The sequence below is a fragment of the Lissotriton helveticus genome, chromosome 3_1 (assembly GCF_964261635.1).
Source record: "Lissotriton helveticus chromosome 3_1, aLisHel1.1, whole genome shotgun sequence".
NCBI classification, from domain to species: Eukaryota; Metazoa; Chordata; class Amphibia; order Caudata; family Salamandridae; genus Lissotriton; species Lissotriton helveticus.
In genome coordinates this window covers 1,543,235,253-1,543,259,615 of record NC_136061.1, presented here as the reverse complement: position 1 = coordinate 1,543,259,615, position 24,363 = coordinate 1,543,235,253, and the positions used below count along the sequence as shown (strand labels likewise).

The 24,363-nt window shown below is 46.2% G+C and overlaps 1 pseudogene across 1 annotated transcript in view; it reads right to left on the bottom strand.

The window, feature by feature from the left end:
* Nucleotides 1–19,482, bottom strand: part of LOC144823607 (sodium channel regulatory subunit beta-2-like) — a 122,015-nt pseudogene extending 102,533 nt beyond the window's left edge. The window contains exon 1 of the transcript XR_013608820.1: nucleotides 19,201–19,482. The product of XR_013608820.1 is annotated as a sodium channel regulatory subunit beta-2-like (transcript). The remainder of the gene's footprint in view (nucleotides 1–19,200) is intronic.
* Between the last annotated feature and the right edge of the window lie 4,881 nt (nucleotides 19,483–24,363).

Genomic DNA, 24,363 nt, shown 5'->3' with positions numbered 1-24,363 from the left:
CTTAAAAGGGTAGGTCACTCTACCTGACGTCTAGAGTGCGGACGAAACCTATCTGCTTCACATGTCCGACTGCATGGCAAACCCCGTTACTGTTAGAAGCTGTAATTCTTAGAGAGCTGTTTTGTAAGCCAGGGGTCTTTGTTCAGTTGGGGTTTGGGGCCTGTTCCAACCTATTGTACTTTGGCTTTGGTTTGATTGCCCCCCCCTGCGTGGGAAGATGTGCAGGATTGTCGCATGTTTCTGGTTAAAACAATAAACATACCTTTGAAAAAAAAAATCATCTTAATTCCTATGCTAAAAGTTTATCTCCAGTTTTTCACGCGTATAGTAACTATCTACCACTCTTTCCTTAATACAGTATAAAACAATAGGTTTCAAAGGCAAGCTTCCTTCTCGCTAAGCCAATTATATCCATCAATTATATCCACCTCACCCCTTGCATGTGTGATTTAGTCCCTCTGCACAACACAATGTCTTTTATCTTGTTTTGTGCTTTTTATAAACAGTTACATACGGATTTTATGATAACCATTGCTTGCTTAAAGAGAAAAATCCTTCTTGTGCAACACCTGCCTTATTGTATTCACAGCTAATATCTGATCAACGTGTTTGTTTTTCTGTGGCTGTGTTTTTGACCTGGAGCTGTTTAAAAAAAAAGGTTGATTATTGGTTTTTAAATTACTGCTAAATCATCGTGTTTGAAAGCATGTGTATTTACTTACATTCTTTTATGGTCTCAGTTTAAAGACCGAATAAAGGTTTTATGATGACGATATATGCTTGTGTATTTTATGTGGCTGTGCTTGGGCAGGCTGGTTGTAAGTGATCCAGTCTTGATGGAGGTTATGCCACCTGCAGAACCGAAAGCACTTGCCTTCAGGGATATTGTGCTACTAAAATCATGAAAAGAAATACCAACAACGGTAGAGTATATATATTGTTTTGGGGAAATAGGCTCCTTCTGTCATATCATCAGGGACTGTGGCTTCATCCACGATTTCTGGAAGGGGGTGACGGGGGTTATGTCTGAGGTCACCGTGTTAGAGATCCCGGTTGAGCTGCGTTGGCTGCTATTATGTGTGACGGGACAAGTTAAATGGCCTAAGTATACAACAATATGGCTTAACGTAGTCGCAATGGTGGCTAAAAGGAACATAGCCAGGAGTGGGGTCGAGCCAACCCCCAGACCTAAAGGAATGGGAGGTGGATCTAGGCTGGTGCGCTGGAGCTGAGCAAACTACATATAAAGCTAGAGGATGTTCGAAAAAATGGGACACGGTTTGGTGACAATGGACGGCATACAGGGGCCCTTGAAAAGAAGGGGGATGACAAGGAAAGTTGGAAATGAGTGTACCAAACAGTGAATGCAATATATGGAACATTATGTGTTCTATCTTGTAAAATATGCATGGAAAGTAGTACTGAGTTCATGTTCAGTAAAAAGAACAATAAAATATATATATTGTTTTAGGAAAGAGGCAAAACTTTTGTAGCAGAGCAACCAATTACAGATTGTTATAAAAAATAGAGTCTAGGGACTCTCTTTTAACTAATAGCTTAAATGGGAAGTGCAATGCAACAGGAAAATGCGGAATTAGACGGTAGAAAGTACTTTTAATAAAAAATATTAAGTATTTCATTACTAATACATTGATCCCTTAAATCCACAAATCTAGAAGTTAGTGTGAGGCCACTGACTCAAACTTAATGCAGATAAAACAAACATGGTGGTGGTGAATGGAAGGTCCTGCCTGGTGATAGAATCTGACTGGTCGAGTGAGATGGGAAATGTACCCCTTCCCATTGGCCCTTTGTACAATCTAGCAATCAGATGTGCTCCCAAGCTTCCCATGATTACCAAGGCCTCACCATTAGTAGAATTCTGCATGTCTCAATGGCGTAAAAAGGCTTGCTGGTGACAACGAATAAACAGCTTACTGAATTTATTGAAAGCGCGGGCCTATTACACCCGGCCCAATCTAGGTTCAGGGCCTCCTACAGCACCAAGTCAGCGCTAGTAGACGTTTCTGAGGCCATTCGGGATTGTTTGGAAGCTGGCAGGAAAGCAGCTCTGATTTTGCTGGACCTCTCGGCTGCATTCAATACTGTTCCCTACTCTACGCTGCTTGCCCGACTTGCTGACATAGTTATTTCGGGCACTGCCTGGGATTGGCTTAAATCCTTTTGGGAGGGCTGAATGCAACAGGTATGGCTCCCCTCGTGTGCTTCCTCACCGCAGAAGGTGTCTGCGGGGGTTCCACAGGGGTCCTCTCTGAGCCCCCTCCTTTTTAACATCTATCATACACCCTTGGTTCAATTTGCGGAGGATTTGGGGGCCAAAATTATTGCATATGTAGATGATACCCAGCTTTTGTTTAATTGGGGAAAATCTGAGTGTTCCACCTCCTCTGCAAAAAATTGCCTGACAGCAGTTTTTCATTGGCTGGCCTCTGCTCAACTTAAGTGCAATGAGGACAAATCTGAAATCCTCCTTTATGGAAGCTTCCCCCCTCAGTTTAGAGAAGCACTTTGGCCAGCTGATTTCTCTTTGCAGGCCTCAATGGGGCAACCCACCAAGCATCTGGGGATCTGGTTTGAAGAGAATCTCTCTTTCTCTACCCAGATCAAGAGGCTTGCGGGGAACTGTTTCGGGTTACTCAAATCGCTCTAGAAATTTTTACCACTTCTTCCCAGGGCTGCTAAAGAAACGGTCGCCGAGCCCTAATTGTATTGCGTATTGATATGCCAATGTCCTGTACATTGGCCTCCCGGGCTACTTGCTTAACAAACTACAGGTAGTCCAGAATGCGGCGTCCATGCTTCTCTTTTACATCCCTATCAGAAGCAGTGTGAGACAGCATCTGCGCGTACTTCACTGGTTGCCTGTGGCCGAACGAGTTAAGTTCAAAGCTCTGGTCATGGCACACAGTGCCCTGCATGCTTCCGGTCCGATCTATTTGCCGAAACGTTTTATTTTCTACACTCCAACTAGACAACTGCGCTCTGCTTCTCAACTCCTGGCTCATGTCCCCGCTTTCGACTGCAGTGGATGGGCTGCAGTTCCCTTGCCTTGAGGGCTGCTCTAGCTTGGAATTCGCTGCCTTTCGCTCTCCCTAGCATTCAGGACACTTGAGTAACGAAAATTGAGGGGGCCCCTCTTCGTACCTCCCTGCACGGTACGAAGAGGGGCCCCCTCAAGGCTCGATCAAGAGCTCTCTGGGCAGATTGCAGTACCAAGGGGGCCCCCTGCAGCGTGGGCCCCCCCCCCCCACACAGCAGGGGCTGCGGGGACCTGTGTTATGCCCCTGATTCAGGATCCCACTCTTTAAAAAAAAAGTCTGAAAACGTTCCTTTTGATCTAATCAGCTTCCCCTCACTCCTTATGGTTTGTGCCGGGACACTCCTCGCAGTATCTCTGTGCACTACAAATCCAAATAACATAACATAACAAAATTGTTGATTCCTGGCTACATTACACAAATGTAATTTTTATCTAAGGCAGAAAGATTTAATACTAGGCCTGGGCAAAATTTGCAGAATTTCCTTTGCAGAAATTACGTGAAATGCCTGTAGTATGCATTATTAGACCAAATGCTGGCTTTGGCAATTCATACTATTTTTGGGGCAAAATGCGCCCTTGCATCCATTTTTGGCACGAGGACTCATTTAATTCTACAAAAAGCGCAGAATCACACTTGTTGAAAAAAAAATATCAGCTCAAGCTCAGTTTATTTGTTTTTTCCTCTGCTCATGCAATAGTATTTTTACCCAAAGTCTGAATTACGCAATGTGGCATAGTGGTGTAATCTCAAGCATTTCAGGTAACAATCGTAATGAAAAGTGCCGGAAGTTACACAAGATTATGCCGGCATAAATTACATTTTGCTTGTGCCTAATTAAAATATGATTCGTACCTAAACTACATGGCCTTGCTTCTTACTGTAAATAGGTACGATGATAATAGGATATGTGAAACCAGGGGCTTAGCTTCCATTGATGCAGCAAGTGCAGTTGCACCGGGATCCATCGCCCTCGTGAGGGCCATTGAACCCTGACAACTTTTTTAGCAGCCAGTCAAAGCGGACATTTTCCTTGCGTGCATCAGGGCACATGGCACCTTACTATGTTACTGTGTGAAAAAGTATGATGTCACTGATACAAGTATTCCCATCTGATATAATATGAATTAGGGACTATGGAAATTGATGATATATGTGACACACATGTTGAAAGTCTGAAATATTAGGAATTTAGATATAATAAAGACCATCACCTAAGATGTATTGAAACAGTGGTCCACTGTTGACCACCACCTACATGTCATCAATGGTCTTTCCGAAAGAATCGGTTGCCTCCCCCTTTGGACTACTTGGTTCCAAGGGCCATTTCGCCTCTGCCTCAGAAAGGAACAGGACCTTTCTCCATTCATTGAAAAATATGTCATTTGTTGGTGCCTTCATGTGTTCAATAACTGTCTTACCACTACATTTACTTTATTGTAGATATGTATGCTTTATTTTTGCAATATAAATGTTTAAAAATATTCTGTTTTCGTTGATTACATTTAAATCTGGAACGATTCGGTAGATGCTTTGAGACTTATGACAGATATTAATAAATTCACATGTTCCAACATTTAAGTTTACAAAAAGAATGTAAATATTTGTGAAACTTTCCTTGCAGTGAGGGCTACTCAGAATATGTTTAGCCCAATTCTGAGCAGGGTACACTTTATTCATATTAAGCATTTCAGGTTAGGGATAACCCTTTAGAGGTCACTCTGTCTTGGGGGAGGATCCCTACACCAGTCCCCTCCTGGAAGTTGCTGCTGCAGATGCTAGAAGATGCAGTGTTTCTATGGCCTCAAACATTACCAATTATTTTGCTGAAAATGCCGATACGGCGTCCTCGCGACTAACCGAATGGGAAGCATTCAAGACTGTAGTGAGGGGTACAGCTAGCAGTGCAATAGTAGGGGCCCGACACATGGTTCACTAAGACTTGAAAGAGGTAGAAAACAAGCGGAATAAATTAGAGCAGGAAACAGTCATTGATCCCACTAAAGCAGCATCTCTGCAAGAAGCACGCATAACACACGCAGATATACTAGAACGGCTATGCATAATAGATGATCAATCCTACACACAACTGCGGCACGCAGAAGCGGACAAGTCGGGCACTCTCCTAGCTCGAATTTAACGATGCACCACCCCCCTCCACCTCAATGCATGACGTTACCACACCTAGTGGCACAACAGTGAACATGCATATGGACATAAACTTAGCCTTCCGCGAATACTACAAAACACTGTATGAGGCCCCCCGAAGGGATAGGTGAGGAAACAATAGAAACCTTTCTGTGTGATCTTAATTGTCCCCACCTGTCCCAGGTGGATTAAAAAGATTTAGCAGGCCCAATCCCCAAAACCGAGATCAAGGAAGCTATGCGGGAACTCCCACGCAACAAAACATCTGGGTTTCTCGGACAAATTAGTCCCTAATTTAGAGCGTCTAACCCACCCAGCTCTAGAACCTGGACAGGGCCGGACTGGGAACCAAAACCGGCCCTGGCAAAGTGCTCGGCCGGCCCCCCCTTCTCCCCCTGGGGGAGGGGGGGATGCCACCAAGCTCTTTACCAGGGCCGCTTTTCCGCCGAATTTGTTACAGGGCCGATTTTGCAGCTTTGCTGCAAAAACGGCCCTGTCACAAAAACGCCCCCCAGGGGCCCAAAAACGGCCCCCACCCTTGCGGCCGACCGGGGAATTGCCCGGTGCCCGCAACGGCCAGTCCTGGCCTGAACCTGGAAACCTCCACCCCACCACAATGCAAGCCGTAGTTACTTCACTTCCCAAGCTCGGCAGAGATCCTACAGACATCTCAGGATACCGGCTGCTATCGCTATTAAATACTGAATATAAAATCCTAAGTAAGATATTAGCCCGCCGACTACTTCCTTTCCTGTCACAACTTATACACACACATCACGTCCTGGATGCCACTCCTAAGAACCTTTTAGGAGCCGGTTGCATCTCCATAGACCCGCGCCAAGCCTTTGATACCCTCAGTTGGAAATACATGTTGATAACAGTCAGCAAGTTTGGTTTTCCTCCTGCAAATGTGTGATGGGTTAAATTGCTTTATATGTTACCCACAGCGAGAGCCCGTTCAGGTGTGTATGTATCGCATCCCTACCCAGTGGGCAGAGGCACATGTCAAGGCAGCCCGCTATCACCACTCCTATATGTGTTAGTGCTTGAACCCCTAGTAATAAAACTTCGGAAAGAGGCAGCAGGAACAGGCATTTGCATTGGTAACACTACACATACACTACCATTATACTCTGACGACATTATCATCTACATTCACAACTTAAAAGACAATCTCGAGCCCATACCACGCATATTTAAGCAGTTTAAACAAATTTCAGGACTTGTCATAAGTGAGGCCAAGTCCTATGCAGTGCTATTTCACCCAAAGATACACCCAGAACCTATCCAATTTGGGCTCCTTACTTTTCTGGTTACACCAAACACCTTTAAATATTTAGGCATCCAAATATACAGGGCCCCACAAGAATTACCAGATGGAAACCTTCTGAGGATAGTCAATGCACTTCAAACCCAAATAGCATTTTGGATATCACTGCCCATTTCGGTTGCGGGCAGAATAGCCATCTCCAAAATGGTCATGCTCCTGCGATGACTTTATTATTTCACCAACCTTCCAATTGTGATCCAGACTGTTTTTATCAAAACCCTGAACACACTCTTATCGGACTTGATAATGTGGAAGGGACTTGAGAGGGTGGGATTGCCAAAGCTGCAGTTGGAAACGGACAGAGGGGGCATGGATACACCAGATTTCCGGGCATACTGCTTTGTGATCCAGCTGCAATGGCTTGCGTAGTGGCTTACAGGGCCGCAACTTACATGAACTGGGGTATACGCCACAAACCTTGGCCCCCAAGCGCTCGCCATGCCTTACTACTGCCCCAAAGCAAGATCCCGCCTGCAGCCCCCGTGTTATGTAGGATAGGCCTAATTTACTGGAGAAGAGCATTACAATATACAACCAGTGGCTCCCATATGCTCCCAATTATTATTATTATTATTATTTAAAATTTTATATAGCGCGCAGTTACCCTAGGGCATCCCGGCGCTTTGAACATAGCAACAACAGCTAAAACAGTCAGTTCGTCAGGGCGAGTCATGCAGGAAACAAATGTGTTTTCAGACCTTTGCGAAATACCCCACTGCTAGGGATTCCCACACCTACACGATTAGTAACTGAGCAAATCATATATAAATGGGAAAGGGAAGGAGTGAGTACGGTAGGGATGCTGTTTGTGGGTGGTATGCTGCTGAATCATGAAAACTTCACTCGCGAACAGGGAGTTCCACGATCCCTTTTCATTTTGCATGCAGGAATATCAAAATTTATTAAGAAACATTGGCCACCGGATAACAAGGAGCCTCCTGCACACAAACTAGTTCATACTCTGTAACTAATGGGCAATGGTCGCCATCTGATTAGATGGCTTTATAAAGGCATCCGATCGCATGCAGCAACCCCCTTCATGGCACTTAGAGAAAGGTGGAGTAGAGATATTGGCAGGGAACTATCAGATAAGGAATGGGACTCTCTTCTGGAATACCTCAAGAGGGTGTCCCTTAACTCTAAATGCATATTTATACAGTACATACTGTATAGGGCCTACCTCACACCACACCTGCTAAACTAAATGTACCCAGCTGCACAGAAACACTGACCAAGATGTCACACATACGATGCCTATCTTATACACATGACGTGGGCATGCCCACGCCTGTCTGGCTTCTGGGCCAATGTCACAAGTGTAATAGGAACTGCGACAGGGATTGCTAACTGGGACGTAGCAGAACGATGTATATTGGGATTACAGCATCGCCCTAAGACACAGAAGGTACAGCTCAGATTTGCAGACTTTGCCTTACTCATCACAATGGGATTCATCACTATGATATGGAAATCAGCCTTTGCTCCTACAGCACAAAGTTGGCACAAAGAGGTGATCAGATGGGGAAGGGCAGATAGTGCAGTTATAAGTAGGGAAGAATACAGAGGCTTACAGAAAACACCCATTTCCATGGACTAGTACACCCAGTAATCTGTACTGTAGGTAGTGACTTTATGCTTAGTAAACACCGCCAGTCATAGGAAAGTGCACACATTCCAAATAACTTAGCATGAATATAGCATGGCCTTGTAAATATGGTCTCCTTTCAGACATTACTCTGCGTGAAAAGGGCGTTCCATGGGTTTTGCTGTGGGTGTTCCATAGATTCTGACGCATTTCCAGATTTACAAGGTTCGTAAACCTGGTAATGCATCTCATTCTAAAGCCTCCCCAGTGGCGCAACGAGGAGAAATATCTTTATTTCTCCTTGTTTTTTGCTCTTTCTATAGCTGCTGCATTCTGCAACACACATAGAAGAAGGAAAACCACTCCATTTATTGTTTTATTTTGCAGGAAGGAGTCCCTTCCTGCAAAAAAAACAATCATCCCCGCAACGCAGGCACCCTTGCACTAGAGTGCAGGGGTGCCTGCATTGGCGCTAGGCAGTCAATTGTGTAACAGCGCAGAGGAAAGCACAGGGATGCATCGTACTGCTGTAAATACAATGCATCCCTTCACTTTCCTAATGATGCAGTTTGGCGTAGCAAGATGGCTTACAGCGCCACACTGCGTCACTTTCTAGTAAATATGGCCCATAATTTCTAGAGTGTATAATTTTTTTTATGAGAGGTTTATTCAGCCTAGAACAAAACAACTGGTTGTTGGCATTAAACTGGGCAATAATAGGGAATACATCGAATTACCTTGTGCACATCGGATACATGTATATAGTCCTCCTGGGCAATAATTTGCTTAAACTGCAGGACAATATACACAATATATTGTGTTCCCTTCAAAGATTATCTTAGGCTTAGGCTATAGTTGCTGGGCCGGGTGCCTTATATGACAGATGCAGTCATTTCAGTCCTGGGTTGCTTGTATTTTGGTCCAGGGAGGACCTGGCCTGGCAGTTTGGGCTGTGCTGTTCCCATTGGGCACAGGGTCAAGACTGATTTGCATATGGCTGGTTCCAAACTGAGGTAGGATGGCGTACAAAAGAGCGATGGGTTGTAATGCTACCCCGAGCAAAAGCCAGTGGTTTGACAAATTGCATGCTGCCTCCCATCACCTTTTGTGTATTTAATGTAGGCATTTGTGCTCAGTGCCCTATATCCACATTTGCAAGCCTGCTGGGGCTTTTTTGGTAAACGTATCAAAAATATACACAAAATTGAGCACTTCGCCTTATTTCTTAGGCTTAAAATACAGGAATGTTGAGTGTCAAGCAAGGTGTCTGAAGCTGTTAATAGCGTGAGATTTGTGTGGGCGTGCTCCTTCAGTGGTGAAAGAGGGAGACAGGACTCTTCGCCAGACTGAAGACTGTTGATTGTCTAGGCACGTTGGGTCCAGCCTTCAATGCAGCCGAAGGCTTTAAGAGCTTGTTACTGCGTGAGCTGCTGGCTGGAGGGTTAGTAGGGTGTCACCTCACTCCAGGTGAATACGGACACTGTCTCCAGTCCTGAACTGTTCACATACAAATCACTGATTTATTGAGTGGATGTGGCCAACTAGTGCATTTCAGGCCTCATTTACGAGGCCCTTAGTGACATGTTTGCGCTGCCAGAGCATCACTTTTTTGACGCTCCAGTGGCACAATGTGCTGCAGCATATTTACAAGGCCATGCCACTTTTACGTAGAACACTGTGTGAAAGGGGGTTCCATGTGTTCTTACGCAACAGTGTATACAAAAAGGGGGGAGGAGTCCTGTTGTACAGGAAAAGGCAAAATCACCACTCACAGAAGGGAGTGGTAGGTCCAGCCACAGTGTTCGCCCAAAGTGACAGTAACAATAAATGGTACCAGGCTGTTCCTAATAATGGGGGGGGGAAATGTTAGGTCCGTACAGTTGTTTGGATGTCGTAGGAGCCAAAAGGAAACCTACGGAAGGGCATCCAATATGTTGGATGTAATGGCCTCAAACACCCTTGCAGGTGTCATGCTTCATCATCGGCAATGCTCCTCGTTGGGTCGGCGGTGCAATACCCAACGGGCAACACCTCTAAGAGGGGCTCTTTGGCGGAGATCTTCTATCTAACTGCCGTATGGGTGAAGTGCGGGTATGGGGCCAAGGTAGTGTAGACGTTGCAGTGGGTTAAAATGGGGCTACGGGTGCCAAGATCAGGTTTATTCTAGGGGTCCCTTGCTCCAATTAAAAGAGATCTAGACTGGACTCGAAGGGAAGTTATGTACCCTTGTGCAAGACTAGGCTAGTTTGTGTAGGACTGGGTCGACATGTTTCACGCTATTTGTACACTGACTAGCGATTCTTCAGGACCAATATCAAAATAAGTTTTAATCGTGAAAACTGTCTACAAAGTGTCTTTTCCTCTGTATCGGAATATAAATATTAAATGGAAAAGGACGGTGTACCTGTGTTGCGCTGTTTTTGCCTATCTGTTCAATGGTGAGCTACAACAACAGCACCCGGCGGGTAGTACATCGGGTTAAACCTTTTTGCTTTCAGGTTATGGGTTCCCGTGCCTCCGTGGATGGACCTACCCCTCGCCGCCGAGTCTGGAAAGACGCAACACCCATGGAATCTGAAACATTCCCAGATTTAAGAGGAATCATATTCATGGTAATGCGTCAGATTCTAATGCCAATGCGCAACGAGGACAAATATTCTTATATCTCCCCATTTGTTCCTCTTTGTATGTGCGCTGCAGTCTGCAGTGTACGTAGAAAGAGGAAAACACCTCTTGGGATTGTCTACAACGCAGACACCTTTGCACCATGATGCAAGGGTGCCTGCATTGGCACATGGCAGACCATTGTGCGCCAATGCAGGGAAAAGGACAGGAATGTGCTATATCCCATAGATACAGCGCTTTCCTGCCCTTTTCTTTCGACTCATGGCAGTGCAGCAGGATTCCTTGCGGCACTGGCCTGCGCCAAAACCTCATAAATGAGGTCCTTCTTTTTTAGATTACCAACTTGAGTCAGAGGCCCTAAAAACTAGAACAAGCAAGGGTGAAATATCATTTTTATAGAAGGACCTTGCAGTACAGCACCGCTATGCATTTAAACTAAGAATATGTGATGTTAATAATTCAATCAGCGTCTATTGACGTTAACCAGAGGCACTTGTAAACAGATGAATGCATTAAGGATTTTATGTAAATTTGCTCTCATGTTATATCACGTGTAAATGACAAAGAGCTAATTTTTTGCTTATGGTTTTTAAACATCTTTTGTTACTTGTTTATGTGATAATGTTTGGTTTAAGTGTTTAGTCAGATAATGGCTTACTAAATGCATTAAACACATTAGATAAAAAATTCTATTATATCGCCTACATATTGGACAGTCTTGCCGTAGGGGAGCAATACTCCTCCTCGCCACTCCAAGGCTCACGGTGCAGTGGTGTAGTAGAGGTGGGAGAACCACTGAACCTGTGCTTAATTTGTACAAATAAAATAAAAAACTGCAAGTGCCTCCTCAGGAGGCCACTGCAGCTTGCTCCAAAATGTGCCCCTGCCAGCGCCACTACCAACACAACTACTAGCCATCACACTCCTACAAGAGTGGCAATTCAGACTATTCCAGGCCCTCAAAGCCATGAGAATGGCTTGGGCAGCAGGTGTTAGTCCGTTTAAATGTGTATTTAATAAATAAACTAATGCTGTCAGCTCATCTTTAAATTAGACAAACAGCGCCACCATGTGGCAGACTGTCATAAGTATCGGTGTTGGCAAATAAGTGCCAGTGTCGAACACCAGAAACCACTGGCTCAACTTAAGCACTGCTGAAGGCTCCAGTCGGATGCCAGGCTCTAGCTCAGCTTGAAGTCCTCTTGGAATCTCGTGTCAGCCAAGCCTTCATGTTGCTGCTGTGCCCAGTTTCTTACCCCAGTCTCCAACACCTTTGCCACACCCCCATTCACCTGAGTCACGTGACCCTGGTGGGCTCCCCCAGACCTTTGTTAATAGTGTCATTGGCTTCACTGTAGGTGAATTTGAATTTGAATTTAAAATATTTGTATAGCGCAACATACACCATGCGGTTTCTTGGCGCTTATGAAAGCTAGTTTGACAGTGAGAACAACAAGCCAGTGAAGGGGAATTTAAAGTCAGAAAACGTTGGGAAAAGCCTGGGTAAACAAAAAAGTCTTGAGGTCTTTTCGAAAGAGGGAATAATGTCTAGCTAGACGTAAGTGATCGGGAAGGGAGTTCCAAAAGGATGGTGCCAAAATTGAGAAGTTGGTTCCGCCCCATTTCTTGCGTCGGTAGCGGGGTACATGGAGAAGAGATTGGGAGGATGATCGAAGCTCCCGAACAGGGGTATACTCCTTTAACAAGGAAGATATGAAGGCAGGAGCCGTACCCTGGCGCGCCTGGAAGACCATGCAGCCAGTTTTAAAAAGGGATCGCTCCCTAACTGGTAACCAATGTAATGCCTTCAGTAAGGGGGTGGAGTGATGGGAACGAGGCAGACCATACACCAATCTGGCCGCCTGGTTTTGAACCAGCTGGAGCTTCCGCAGACTATACGCCGGTATGCCGTTGTATAGCGCGTTAGCGTAATCCAGCCGGGAGATCACCAGAGCGGACATGATTAGTTTAAGTGCAGGGGAGGAAAAGAAACGAGAAACAGAGCGAATAGTTCGGAGAACAAGAAAGCAAGAAGAGACAACAGAATTAATTTGTGAATGAAGATCAAGTTGATTATTGATCTTGACGCCCAAAGTTTTAACTGAGGAAGAGGGAGTGGGAGGGGATCCTAAGGAAGAAGGCCAGAATAAAGAGTTCCAGGGACTGGAGGGACCACCCGTAAGGACCAGTTCTGTTTTATCAGGGTTCAACTTCAGATGGTTGTGGTCCATCCAGTCCCTGATGAAAATCTTAATAGTCTGAAAGTTGGAAATAGAATGGGAGGGAGGAGAGAGGGAAAAGATAAGCTGGAGGTCATCCGCATAATTATAAACGGTGACCTCCAGTTGTTGAAGAGCAAAGATCAGAGGATAGATATAGAGATTGAACAAAAGAGGGGATAGAGAAGAGCCCTGGGGAACACCACAAGTGACCTTGAGTTGTGTGGCTGAAAAGTCCCCCAACCGGACCGCCTGGGTGCGGTCCCTCAGGAAGGATGATAGCCAAACCAGGGCAGAGCCCCCGACTCCCGCCGCTCCGACACGGGAAAGTAAGATGGTATGATCAACCGTGTCGAAGGCGGCGGAGAGATCGAGGAGTACCAGGGCCTGGTAGTTGTTCTGGTCCATACCCTCCCTGAGGTTGTTCAGGACCGACACCACGACGGACTCGGTGGAGTGCCTAGGTCGAAAGCCTGCCTGGCGAGATGCTAGGACTCCATTGGCTTCTACATGGGCACTAAGGACCGATGTTACATGTCGCTCCAACACCTTGCCCAAATAGGGCAAAAGAGAGATGGGGCGGTAATTAGCTGGAGCGGAAGGATCCGCACCAGGCTTCTTCAGGATGGGCACTATGGTGGCAGATTTAAGAGCTGGAATTACCACACCCTGAGCCAGCGAGCTATTGAGGAAGGAGATAGGCGGATTGGGACAAGTAGTATAAATTTGTTTTAAAATGTGAGCTGGGCAGGTATCTGCCGGAGATCCAGACTTTACTTTTGGAAGTATTGCCAGGAACACTTCTTCAGTAAGCCGGGGAATAGAAGAAAGACAACCATGGATAACCGGGAGGTGAGGCTCAACAAAAGTAGGGGAGGGAAGGGGAATGTTGGCTTTAATGTTGCTGATTTTTTCCAGAAAATATAAGTTTAAAGAATCACAGAGGGACTGGGTGGGGAGGGGTTTCAGAGTGGCCCTATCAGAATAGGCCAAGTCGTGGACAATGGAGAAGATCTCCCTAGGTTGATTTTCTGCCACCAATATTTTGGCTGAAAAATATGCAGTTTTGGCACCTAATATGGCCCTTTTATAATCACTCAGTAGAGTCGTATAGTGAGTTTTTAATAAGGGGCAATAATGCCGTCTCCATTGTCTCTCGGCCTGCCTGAGAGTCAACTTTCTTTCCTTTAAGTCGTCGCTGAACCATCGATTGGACTCCTTAGGTCTTCGGATTGATATCCGGCGAAATGGGGCTACCTTGTCACAGCCTCCAACAAGCCAAGTCTCGATTGCGGCGGCTTGAGAGATGGAAGGTAAACCCTCTAGATTAGGTGCAGAATTCAAGAGGGAAGAGGACAGTGCAGGTAGATCTACCCTGTTCCATTTCCGCGCCCAGGTGTTTTTGGCAAGCGGACTCTTAGCTATCGACTTAAGGCAAAGGGAGAAGAAGATCAAGGCATGATCAGACCAAGGGCAGGGGGACACGGTCATGGAGGAGACCAAGATGTTGAGGGACCAGACCTGGTCAAGTACATGGCCGTGAATATGTGTAGGAGTCTGTAAATGCGAGACAAAATTAAGGGATACAAGAAAATCGGAAAATTGCTTAGAGGCAGAACATTCGTGAAGGTCTAGGGGCCAGTAATTAAAATCCCCTAATACCAGGATTGAAGTATGATTAATTGCTAAAGTGGCTACTAAGTCCTGAAATGCTGGTAAAAACAAATGGGATGACTGGGGAGGGCGGTACATTAATAAACAAGTAAGTGGGGGAGAAAAAGCAAGGGAGCGAGCCACCAGGTGCTCGGTAGGGATAATGGGAGAGGAGGACACAAGTTGAAAGTTGTGCTCAGTACGAGCTATAAGGGCCACGCCGCCCCCTGCCTTACCCCCAGACCGATCAGCACGGAGGGCCACATAAGATGAAGGAAGAGCGGCCAAAAGGGAAGGCAGGGAGGATTCACAAAACCATGTTTCTGTTAAAAGCAACATGTCAGGCTGGTGGGTATCAAGCAGCACAAATAAATCCTGGTGATGCTTAACAGCTGACCTGGTGTTAAGTAAAATAACGGACAGGGCGGGAAGAACGGGTAAGGGATCTGGGTGTTGAGCCTTCCATGAAATCAATCTTTATATGAAGTCAGGGGAAGCTGGTGAAATTGATGTTAAAATGAGCAACGTTGTCATTTTTTGTAGAAAATCTTCTGTTTCAATGTAACATGTTTCATCTGTTTCACCTGCATTTATTGACCAAGGTTTACTCAGGGAGATCCTCAAAGAAATAAAGACAAAGCATTAACCTTTGATATGAAACCGCAGAGGGCAAGATACCCGTCCAGCAGCTGAATTGCACAATATAAACTACCTTAGTGCAAACCGGTCTTCTCTGATTGAGCAAATTGTGTAATCCTAGGCAATTACATTATTTGACTGTGTCCTCTTTTCCTTTATCATCACACTGGAGTGCACTTTGAAATACATTGCTGCAGGATGTGCGTTGTACAAAAGCCTCTCTGGTAAAAGTTTTATTTTTCGAGATTATTGTCCCATTTATAATAAAAAGGAAGGCCACATATAGAGTGCACTCTTGGTTCACTAGTGACGTCGTTGTCGTGCAATGGGGGTGTGCATGAATATTTCTAAATATATGTTTATGAAGTACCAGCTCTAAATTTCACTCAAAGTTACAATACACTCGCATGCACTAAAGTGCAACGCTTCACACGTTAAATAAATGTTCTGTTTTGAATTGTGAAGAGTCTTTGCTCTATTTTCACATGATTTTCAGGCAATGTATGGTGATGTGTCACTGTTATTATGGATCTTAGAGCCAAGCCAGACCCTTGGCCCTCTCTGCTCTCCCTGTTAAACTGCTGGCTCTGTGATTGGTTCTATGGTAGATTGACACAGTCCAGAACCAGTGGCGTAGAGCAGCATAGGATCCCGCAGTGCAGGGGAGGAGGGGTGCTCGAGGGGCCTCCTCGGCACAGTACCCTGCCCTGGGAGCTCCTGATTAAGCTCGGAGCGCTGCCCCTCCGTGTACCTTGCAGGGGTGGGACTCAGATTCGTTACGCCACCGCCTGGAACTGTCACTTAATCTAGCAGCTATAGGATGAAAACCCCGCAATGCGCGGAGCAGCGGGGCGGTAGCGCAGCGCCTCCTTCAGGACAGTGGTGCATAGTACAAGTGCCCCACATCTGCTCAATTCTAGAGGATCGGACAACTTATCCCAATATAATTATAGTTTCCTCGGTCCCCCTCATTTCTGATAATGATAATTATTTGTAACATATGAATTATGACAATTTATGTATATTTTGTGTGATTTTAGTATGTATGGTTTTGTGTGATAGAGGTAAGATTGTTGTGCGCCTGTGAGAGTTGTGCTAATATTTAATGCTTTGACAGTAATAATGTTTCCATTTTACATGTGTCTGTCTATAAAATACTAAATAATGAAATAATATCATTAGACAAATAAATTGTTTTGTACTTTTCTAAATTAGTTTGTCCTTGTGTGTTGCTATTGTGTTTTCTCTTTAATCATGACATAAGAAGTTGTCTCTGTTTTTGAAGTAGCCCTAGCATTCTTTACATTATTGCTCCCCCTTCCTGTGCCATTAGGACAGTTGTGCAGCAATGCAGCTCCCCTTTCTAGACCATTAGGACAGTGGTGCAACAATGCAGCTCCCCCTTCACGGACCATTAGGACAGTGGTGCAACAATGCAGCTCCCCCTTCCTGGACCATTAAGACAATGGTGCAACAATGCTGCTCCCCCTTCCTAGACCATTAGGACAGTGGTGTAGCAATGCAGCTCCCCCTTCCAGTACCATTAGGACAGTGGTGTAGCAATGCAGCTCACTCTTCCCGGACCATTAGGACAGTGTTGTAGAAATGCAGCTTCACCTTTCTAGATCATTAGGACAGTAGCGCAGCAATGCCACTTCCCCTTGCTGTACCATTAGGACAGTGGTGCAGCAATGCAGCTCCCCCTTCCTGTACCATTAGGACAGTGGTGCAACAATGCAGCTCCCCCTTCCTGTACCATTAGGACAGTGGTGCAACAATGCAGCTCCCCCTTCCCGGACCATTAGGACAGTGGTGCAACAATGCAGCTCCCCCTTCCTAGACCATTAGGACAGTGGTGTAGCAATGCAGCTCCCCCTTCCAGTACCATTAGGACAGTGGTGTAGCAATGCAGCTCAATCTTCCCGGACCATTAGGACAGTGTTGTAGAAATGCAGCTTCACCTTTCTAGATCATTAGGACAGTAGCGCAGCAATGCCACTCCCCCTCCATGTACCATTAGGGCAGTGGTGCAACAATGCTGCTCCCTCTTCCTGGACCATTAGGACAGTGGTGCAGCAATGCAGCTCCCCCTTCCTGTACCATTAGGACAGTGGTGCAACAATGCAGCTCCCCCTTCCCGGACCATTAGGACAGTGGTGCAACAATGCAGCTCCCCCTTTCTAGACCATTAGGACAGTGGTGCAGCAATGCAGCTCCCCCTTTCTAGACCATTAGGACAGTGGTGCAACAATGCAGCTCCCCCTTTCTAGACCATTAGGACAGTGGTGCAGCAATGCAGCTCCCCCTTCCTGGAACATTAGGACAGTGGTGCAACAATGCAGCTCCCCCTTCCAGGACCATTAGGACAGTGTTGCAGCAATGCAGCTCCCCCTTTCTAGACCATTAGGACAGTGGTGCAGCAATGCAGCTCCCCCTTTCTAGACCATTAGGACAGTGGTGCAACAATGCAGCTCCCCCTTTCTAGACCATTAGGACAGTGGTGCAGCAATGCAGCTCCCCCTTCCTGGAACATTAGGACAGTGGTGCAACAATGCAGCTCCCCCTTCCAGGACCATTAGGACAGTGGTGCAACAATGCAGCTCCCCCTTTCTAGACCATTAGGACAGTGGTGTAGCAATGCAACTCCCCCTGACTGGACCATTAGGACAGTGGTGCAATAATGCAGCTCCCTTTTTTGGACCTTTAGGACAGTGGTGCAACAATGCTGCTCCCTCTTCCTGTACCATTAGGACAGTGGTGCAACAATGCTGCTCCCTCTTCCTGGACCATTAGGACAGTGGTGCAGCAATGCAGCTCCCCCTTCCTGTACCATTAGGACAGTGGTGCAACAATGCTGCTCCCCCTTCCTAGACCATTAGGACAGTGGTGTAGCAATGCAGCTCCCCCTTGCTGGACCATTAGGACAGTGTTGTAGCAATGCCACTCCCCCTTGCTGGACCATTAGGACAGTGGTGCAACCGTGCAGCTCCTTTACACAAGGCAGGGGACTCGATAGTGCAGCTCTCACACAGGACCATGGCACAGCTGAGCTACACAGGACAGACGAGCAAACTTGCTGCTCTTCCAGTCTGGACAGTGCGGCAGGGCCACAGCTCTAACCTCTCACAGAAACGCCATCCTGAAATTCTGCCACGCAGGTCAGTAGTGCAAAACGCAGGTCCCCCCGTACCCCCTAAACACAACCAGGGCAGGGGTGCATTGCTGACGCTCTACCCCGAGAGCAGTGACAGACTATTGCCCCAGACTCCCAAATCCCTTCCCCCAGCAGTCCAGAAACAGGGACAGGGCACAGTGGTGCAGCCGAACATCACCAGTGCCACTCCGAACCAAGGGGCAGTGTGCAGGCGGCTCAAACATAAAGGCCATTGTGCACAGAAGGACTCCACACACAGGGACCCCAAAGCAATGGTGCGGCACTAACCGTGTGACGCATAAGGCAAGTTATGAAACGCGGCGCTGCGGGGGACCCTTCGATCCCTGGCTGGCAAGCCATTAAATGTGGTATGGGTGACATCTGTCATTTATAGCGCTTAGAAACGGTAAAAGGGCAGCATGTACCGCCATCTAAAAATTACCCCTGCAGGGCTCTCAGGGCAGTCCCAAAGCTCGCATTAATTTTTTTGATAGGCCAGAAATGTAAAGAGAAACTGTTTTTTTCTCTCTCCGGCATTCCTCGTGAAAGTGTGATGCTTTCGGTGCGTTTTGCACAGTCACTGCCCCCCCCCCCTCCCCTTGCGCTGCCGCATTAAACCCGTGTGCGCAGCAGCCTCGGCATGCCCCTGCCCCCACCCCTCTCCCGTTGCACCCATCCCCTGCACTGCAGGGTGACGGGGGATGCCCCTCTTCGGGTGGGCTGCGGAGAAAGCCCCCACCCCTCCGCATGCAGTGCGCGGATCCGAGCCTTACCACCACCCCACTTACCACTGCATACAATGGCGGCCAGCAGCAGGAGCCCGGGGGTCGCCCTGCTCCCCATGGATGCGCGCTGCGGTGCTCTGGTGGGATGCGCTATTTGAGGCGCTAAGAGCCGCTCGGTCTATGTCCCGGACGCTGCTTTATTCCCCGGCCCTGGATAACGCCTGAAACATGGCGGGAGCGGCCAGCACTCGGGGTGGGGGTGGGTGGGTGGGTGGGCTGGGGGTGGTGTTTTCTTTGGTTGGTAGAATTCAGGGCGCGCTGCGCGGGAGGGCCGGGAAAGCGCATTCTACGCAGGGAGCCGAGCGGGGCTGGCACCAGGGCGAGGGGTGCGCTTATATTACATACACAACACAGTCACATATTATCCGGCCGATAACCACTCAAGTCGCGATGACGCTCATGTCCTGATTTATATCGATGTGTAAAAAGCCTTCTGCAGACGAGGAGCAGGTGCCACCGAGGGGGAAGGATGGGAAGTGGGTAGCCGAGAAAAGAGTGAAAGCGGAGATGCCCCTCCCCCTTTGCCACAAAATATCATGTCGTCTCTGTAGGGGAGGTGGGGATAGGAGAGAGAACAGATGGCACCTCACTTCCGAGCTCTCTCTGCTATAAAGATGCTGAGGACCACAGCCTCATCCAAAATAATGAATAAGGTTGGACGCAGGCGCACTGCACGCGCCTTCTACAGGTGCATCACCCCCTTTAACTATTTCACTGGTTTTCATCAGTCCACTGAGCCGTCACACTGTTGTTTTAGCGCCTGACTTAGTGTTAACACCTATCACAAATGTAGGTGAGCAGCACGTCGAGTTATTCATTTGGAATGGAAATCTGTGACCTGCGCGGTAGACAGAGCTCCGCAGCACGTGCGTTAACGCGCTGAGTGATTACACCTGGATTTCAACGTCTGGCCTACCAGCTTCACGCATATTTTTCCTGCATCATTAGCACATCTGAACGGAACTGGAACATGTCACCTGCACATCAGCCACACATCCGAGCAGCCGGTGCATCTTGCTGGAAGGATGTATGACGTTACAACGCATACTTTTACATCGCATGCCTTTACAACGCGGTTTTTACATCGCATACCATTACAACGCATAATGCTTTTAGGCGCTGGATAGTGATTTATTTAATTTACTATTCCAACTCCAGTCCCCGTGGATAGTAGGGAAGGTGTTGGATAGTATATTAAATACATTCCCTATCCTAGAGCGCCCCCCAGCGCTATGCGTTGTAATGGTTTGCGTTGTAAAAGTTGCGTCGTAATGGTAGTGCGTTGTAAAAGTTTCGTTGTAATGGATGTTTCCCTGCTGGAATCCAGCAGGTGACTGGCATGGTGCAGCAGGGGCATACCACCCCCCCTCCCCTCCCCACCACACACACAGGCTGTAGATCCGCCCTCGACAGAAGCTGCAGACGTCAGTCAAGAAGTTGCGTGCACTTTCTTTTGTTGACAGAGCCACAATACAAATATGACTACAGTCTAAGTGCATTATGCAGTTTCAAGGTCGACCTACTGCCTCCCTCACCGACTCAGCGTTTTTACACGTTCACTAAAATGGAATCCATGACAGAGAGTCCTTAAAAAAAGGTAAACACTGGCTAAATGTAATGAAGAAAATCCGACGCTGCTGAAAAAACCGATGCTGCTGAGGAAATAGAGGCTTTCAAGCTTACAAAATAATAAAGGAAAAGGCAGAGCTAGAGAGGGACGAGGGATATTGGCAGGGACAAGAAAATCACAGGCTTTCACAAACTAAACGATGAATGAATACAAGTAAAGAGGCTCAAGGTGAAGCTGCTGCTATGGAGGACCTGGCTTGGCAGTTCTGGCTGGGCTGTTCCCATGAGGCACAGGGTCAAGACTGATTTGCATATGGCCATGTCTGAACTGGGGTGGCAGAGTGGGCTAAAGAACGGTGATGGATTAAACCCAGATCTGTTGACTGGGTGTGAGTGTTTGATTGGTTCAGATGCTCCGTCCATCACCACCCCCTTTTGTACCGCTTTGGCCGCCATAAGTGAGTCCCTTGCTCACTTTGCCACTGGATTCAAGCAAGCCTGGCTGAAGACGGCTGAAATGCCAGAAACCCGTTCTAGGAACCTTGTTTCCGGTCCAGGGATAGCATGGCTTGGCAGTTCGGGCTGGACTGTTCCCATGAGGCACAGGGTCACGACTGATGTGCATATGGCCAGCTTTAAACTGGGGTGGTGAAGTGAGCTAAAGAACGATGGATTTAACCAAGATCTTTTGACTGGGGGTGAATGTTTTGATTTGTTCTGCATTCCGTCCATCAATTGTGTGTCTTTTGCTACGGAATATGAGGCACCCATGAGCCCAAGTACATTATGAGCAGGGCCACTGGAAGTATGCGGCAATATGAGGCACCCATGAGCCCAAGTACATTATGAGCAGGGCCACTGGAAGTATGCGGCAAGAGAGGGCCAAATTATGCAACAGGGTTGAGTACATTATGCGGCAACAAAAGGCAAATTATGCGGCGTAATGCAGCACATGTTTTACTAGTATTACTTCATTATTTTGTACTTTGTTCACTTGTTAATCCTGTCTGGGTATTTGGAGCACCTCATTATTACCAATGTAACACCCAAATATAGCAATAACCTACAGAAAGGTCACCGGTCGACCTTTGCAAAAGTCTTTCCACGGAGCGGCAACACGTGCCGCAGCATTTTTAGTAACTTTTGAGAACCGTTTGAGCTTGAAACTACAATTTTTTGTTAAATTCTGCAGATTAGGCAGCAGATGATGGATTATGTGGCAAATATATAATTATGCGAAAATCGTCGCGGACGCACAATCACATTATTCCAGTGGACCTGATTGTGAGCTCCAAAGAAAATACAAAGAGATCTTTTAAACAAACAAGTTCGTAGCACACTTGTATTTTTAGCCTTAAAGCATTATCTTCAGTAGAGTAGCAAGAATGCCAGCCCAGTGGCAGGCAAGGGAAAGGGCCCCTCTCACTGTTGGGTAAAATACAGCATTGCCAAGTTTCAATGGGCTCCTCCCTCAGGACTTTGGGACCTGGTGCCACTGCACCTGCTGCAACAGTGTTAGAAACGCCCCTGATTACCTTTCTACAAGGTGCAGGGCGGAGGCTAGAGTTAGAGAAGTTGTAAATAATTTAATGTTCAGTTAATATAAACCTTCACAAGAGTACTTCTGTACAGGCAGAAACAAATGCATTATAATTAAAAACATACTGTTTGCAGAACCATAGTCAACAACTTACCAACATAATGAAGTGAAAACCTCAAACTCCTCTCAGTGAGAGCGGTAGTTAAAATACTAGAGAAAGTGCAGAGTGCAAAGTGCAGCAGGCATCTGTGCTGTAGTGGATTCAAGTTTAGAGAACAACAGCTAAAGAAAGCACAAGAAAGAGTGCAGAGGGAACAAACAGCCATGCCATAATTAATGCATGTCATAACTGATAAAGAAGAAGCACAGGCAAAAGTGCAAAGCGCTAGAAGTAGCAAGACACATTACTTTGGGTAACAGCATGGCTGCCGGACACAGTGCCAGATCTTTAAGGGTGCTGAAAACTAAGGGGGTAGCCAGAAAATTATAATACACCCCACTTTGATGATACCACAAAGGCACTTAGGGAGCAAAGCAACTAGGTCCAACTGTCCCTACTACTTTTCACAAGGGTGTGTTGGTGCTGAGGGATGTTATATGCCTAATAGTTAGTTGTATCCCCTTTTCCACTTTTCCTTTTTATTTTCCTTCCTGCTTTTTAGGTCAAACCTGGGTAGCGCATGCGCTGTTCTGCGAGGCATGCTGTATTAGAATACGGACTTTAAGCCCCGCACGCTCTCCGTCCATATTTTTCATTGGCTGGTGTCATTGTCCTTCGTAAACGCTGGCTTCTGATTTGTTAATAGGCTTGTTAGTCACTCCTTAGTACCGCCTTGTCTTCATTTGTAACCTCCCATGAGGATACCCCCTTTTACATGTGTTGTTGCTCGGTAGGCTTTAATTACAGCCTCCAAGCACTATTTTCAATCCAATAAACTTTATTTCAGTCAGACTAAACCATACAAAGTAATTACCAATAAAATCACAAAACATAAATAGTGCATAAGAATAAAAACCAAAAATATTTGGAAATTACCAACATTAAAATTCATCGCACAATAGAAATTCAAAGAGAAACAAATAAAGGACTAGTGATCAGCGTCCAACAACTGCCAGATCAAATACACAGTTTGCAACCACAATCATTAATGAAAAGGTGGCCATGTGTTATTTTGGTACTGTCCAGTTTAATTTCATTAAAACTGTAATTTATACAAAATATAAAAAGGATTCAAATTTAGCTGAGAAATTGGTTAAAAAATTAAAAATAGATAAAATGTGGCAACATATACAATATGGGAGCCTTATGCTTGGGGTATTGGATTTAGCAGCAGCCTACGTCTAATCCACATAGAATTCAGATATCGGGACACAGTAAATACAATAGATGGGTGAGTATCAGTTCTTAATATTCTATATGCCTCCATACACTGCCTAAAACCTAAATTTTTGCAAAGTGGCACATGCCATCGCCATCTGGCAATTTTATAGCCAGGGCAAAAAAAAGACGTGAATGTCAGACTCATCTACACTATTACAGACAGGGCACCCAAAGGCGGAGGCTTTTGACCAATTATTAGTAAAGGCAAGAAGTGGCAGTGTCCCCACTCTAAAATGGATGTACAGCTTTCTTGCCATAATAGGTTGTATATCATCTGGAAAAGACTCAATGATGTACTCAGCTTTAATATTTAAAAAGTCAGCTGTTAGATGGCCAATTTGGGTGTTCCCCTGAATGGCGGCTAATTTGAGAGATCTATAGGCTCTAACTAAATCTGGATATGAAATTGTTGGGCAGACTGCCTCAGGGTTACTCCACATGTTTGGGTTGCCTATCCTATAACATAAGTCCCTGATATATGAAGACCATGGTAGTTTGCCCACGACCTCAGCCAACGAGTTTCGTTCAAAGAGATTGAACTTGGGAGGATAGCATTAAACAGAAAAGCAAAGGTTGATGAGAAAAGAAGCAAGCAGAAAAGGTGATGGTGTCAGGAATGAAATTGCACAGGAAAATAGGCTGGATAAGTCCCATTACAATTTTGGTTATGTCCCTT